At 39.4% G+C, this 4,192-nt stretch overlaps 1 non-coding gene across 1 annotated transcript; it reads left to right on the top strand.

The window, feature by feature from the left end:
* Nucleotides 1–3,490: 3,490 nt before the first annotated feature.
* Nucleotides 3,491–3,572, top strand: trnas-gcu (transfer RNA serine (anticodon GCU)). The gene has a single exon. It is a non-coding gene; the product is annotated as a tRNA-Ser (tRNA).
* Nucleotides 3,573–4,192: the final 620 nt, after the last annotated feature.

The raw sequence follows: 4,192 nt of genomic DNA on the forward strand, positions 1-4,192 counted from the left end.
TTGCGCCTCAGCTCCTTTTCGTGCCATGGGGCGTCCTCTGACCTGGCCCAAAAATAGCTCAGTCAGCAGCAGCAGCTTCCCAGGCCTTCGATAGCTCAGTTGGTAGAGCGGGGGACTGTAGGCGTCTCACTGGTCATCCTTAGGTCGCTGGCTCGAAGGAAGCTTCTTTTTAACCCTTGGAGACCGTGCAAACACCTGTTTGTTTAAAGATTCATGGAAAAGCGCCATAGGGCATCCAAAAACAAATCAAACCCAGGCCGCAGCAGTGAGAGCGCCGAAATTTGCAGAAATATACATTTGAAGAACAGAAGGAAGAAAACTTGTTGATGGGCGTGTGGTTCACTGTTTGTTTACAAGTAAGAGCGTTTCACAACACACACGTGACACAACACGAGAAAACATGAGCTTTGTTCAAAAATGTGTATTTCATTTAAGAGAGAACTGCAGATCACTAGATCACCTTAGGAAATGCTCTGAGTTTAGTTCATGCTTTAGTTTGACATGGTCTATTATTCTGAATAAGTTGTGTAAACTTGACATCAGGACTAGATGAAATTTACAGAAATGCTTATCTCTTCTGTGTTTGTCTATTCTTTAGTCTCTCTAGTATATTGCAAAGATAGCTGCTTATGATAATTAAAAATATTGATTAAAATGTAATATTAAAATATTGGCGTTAATATTAATTTTATGTAGGCCTATATAATCAGTTACAAAGTAAATAAGTAACTAGCTACTTGAGCAGTTTTTTCATTGCATAGTTTTTTACTTTTACTCAAGTAATTTTTAAAATAGTGACTTTTACTTTTACTTGAGTAACAATTTCTCTAGTTACTTGTACTTTTACTCGAGTAAAGATTTTGGCTACTCTACCCACCTCTAGTTTTATGTTACTTTGGGCTCTGTTGTACACCCCAGTTATAAGAAGTATTCATAGGAATGATATTACCATAGATGTGTTAATAATCAGACCAATGATTGAGTGTTACAAGTGAATATATGAAGATGATTTAATGATATAATCAGTATACTTAAACATTGATTGAGTGTTGTTTGATCACATAAATATATTTTAATCAGTTTAACCAAGTATAGAACAGATTTCAGCAATATAAAATCCAGTGATGTCTTTGAGGCTTGTTTGAGACCTGACCTAGATAAAGTTCAGAAGTTTGAACATGTTGTTCACTTTGAGGCCTGAAAACCGGTACCAATAGGAAAACTTATGTTTTAAAACCCAAGTAAAAGTCAACATTCCACCATTAGATACAAACCTTGTTGCCTAGAAAATAATAGTGGCAGACAAGAATGATTGGATAACAAAAAATAAAAGATAAAGGTAATTGACCTTATTGGTTTAGGAAAAGACCTCCTTTCCTAAGTTTCACTACAACTGTAGGCTGGAAAACACCAAGTTTTCAGATGACTGGGGACATCTCACTTTGTTTGGCCTGATCAAATAAAGTTAACTCTTTGACACCTGGACCTTCTTTGTCTGAGATATTTTTTGAACTTCAAGATCGATTTTTACCACATCAGTCTCAGAACAGATTACAATTTATGTCCTAACGTTACATCGTTTCTGACATCAGCCTTTTGAGATTTAGACGTCTGCGGAATTAAACAGAATGGCATTAAATGGTTAAATGTCGTAAATTAGTGTCACTCGTCATAGGCTGTGGTAAAGTCAATTCAATTTTACCTCAGATTTTACCTTAGGTGGAAAAATGGAAGGAAAAATGGCAGGCTTACAAAATGCAAAAGAAAATGACGGTCAAAACAGGGATCCCGGTGCTTGATAACACGGATAACAAAAACATGCTTAACAAAATATGAATTTTACCTTCTTATTTTTGATCATTTCCAGTCCCGACTCGATAAACGTGCTGCTCGGTGGAGTTGCCAGTGCGCCACTGCTCTGCCAAAGATATCCTTCCGCCGATAAAGAAACTCATCTGTAGTTTGATTTATTTATTTTATTTAAATCATAGCTGTCATTTAAACATTAAACATTTTTAACAAAAGAATATTTAATTATGTAATATAAGAAAAATCTACCAAAAATCTATCAAAACTCAGGAGAACTACTTTGTCAAGCAGAACAAAGTGTTCTCGGTCAGGGGTGTGCCCGACTCTATGCATCACCTGCGCAAAGCAATCGGTTTATGACATCAAGATAGCGTGACATCGTTTCTAGGCTAGTGCTTCCTGATCGATCGCGGTAGTGTGACGTGAGCCGTTCGGTCTGCGCAGCTGTGTACGAAGTCGAAAGTATCTATCACATTTAGCAAGAACGTCGCTTGTGAGACTCATGTAAATTGACCTGGATTTCTGCATTTATCTATCGTGGTTGATTTTCATACAGTTAGGACAGTGAAAGGAAGAAAATACTGATACAGGCCTATTGAATGAATTAACAAAAATATTCCAGAAATTCCATTTGCATTAAATACATAACAAAATCAGCCTAAATATCCGAGATATTTGTATGTTTAAAAGGATTATCAACCAAATATAAGAACTTTAAAAAGTTCAAATGCATAATGTATTTTAAGCATGAAATCATATGCCCACTTGGAGCCCATGAAGGTCTCATATGTGCAAAGCTATGTGGGACCCATATTGGTATCCCACAAGGGGCCCATATGTTTTGCCCATCTTAAACCTATGCCCATGTGGAGCCCATATCGCCCAGATAAAACCCATATGGGTCCCATATACAAATTTTCGAATGTACGCATTTAAAGGAGTTTGAAGGCGTAATATGTATTTTAAGCATAAAATCTGTGTGCCCACACGCAGCCCATAAAGGTCCCATAAGGGCAAACCTATATGGGACCCACATTTGTAATCCCACATGGGGCCCATATATTTTGCCCTTTTTTCCCATGCCCATGTGGAGCCCATGTTGCCCAGATATAACCCACATGGGCCCAACATACCAATGTTGGCTGGGTTAAAAACTAATGTCTGTTAAAAACGCAAGCTAGTCCATAATTGGCTAGCCGCCCACCTGTCCAATGTTCCTCTACTATCAACGGGAGAGTTCCTCAAATCTCTCCCAGGCTGGCCATTGCCCTGCAGAGTTTAGATCCAACTCTGATCAGACACACCTGAGCCAGCTAATCAAGGTCTTCAGGATCACTAGAAAGGTCAGGGTAGGAGCTAAACTCTGCGGGGTATTGTCACTCCAGAGAGGAACCCTTATCTATAACGTTAGGTTAATCACTTTGTCATGGATTAGAAAAGCTTTAAATTCATGTTATCTTGAACTTGACAAGAAGTCGTGATTTTGGAGTTGCAGAACATCAAAAGGTAGCCAAGTCATTGCACATTTAAAAGTCTCTTTAACTGTGTATACACGGTTTGAATGTCCTCCTTGGAATTTGGCAATTTGATTTCGAGAAGGTTGGAAAATGCAATATAAAAGAGATTTAAGTATTAGCCCCTGGATTTAACCGTCAAAAGGCAACGCAGGGCATGCAGGAATGACGAGGTGGCCGAGTGGTTAAGGCGATGGATTGCTAATCCATTGTCCTCTGCATGCGTGGGTTCGAATCCCGTCCTTGTCGTTTGGTGCTTTAACACTGATGTCTTTTGAGAATGCATGTATGTTCACGATTGGCTTGCCGCCCACTTGTTCAGGTTAGATTGGTCCCTCTGTCAAAGATGAGAAAGGCTGTAAGCTTCTCTTCGTTTGGCCTCTTAACACTTAATGATGGACTGCTAATCCATCTTTAACGCTGATGTCTGTTGAAAATTCAAGTTTGTTCAGCATCGGCTTACCGCCACTCGTTCAGGTTAGATTGGTCCCTTTGTCACTGACGAGAAAGGCTGTAAGCTTATTTTCATTTGGCCTCTTAACCCTTAAAGATGTACTGCTAATCCTTTGTGCTCTGTTCGCGCTGTTTTGAATCCCATGCTCATCGTTTGGACATTTCGCTCGTCCTCTCTCTGAAGTCATTAGATATTGGTAGGCCACAAGTGGCTGTGGTGCTGCATGGGTAGTTGTAGCAATGCCAGGTGGAGTATTGACTTGATCTGCTGTGCGAAGACATGACATACAATCTTGCCTCATCGTTGCATTTGCATGCTTGTAGATATCTGAACACTTTTTCTCCGGTAATTTTCCCAAGAAATGTTCTCCTGAAGTTCCTGAAGCTCCTGGTGCTCCTGAAGGTCGCTCATAACA

Source organism: Triplophysa rosa, unplaced genomic scaffold (assembly GCF_024868665.1).
Source record: "Triplophysa rosa unplaced genomic scaffold, Trosa_1v2 scaffold275_ERROPOS353705+, whole genome shotgun sequence".
NCBI classification, from domain to species: domain Eukaryota; kingdom Metazoa; phylum Chordata; class Actinopteri; order Cypriniformes; family Nemacheilidae; genus Triplophysa; species Triplophysa rosa.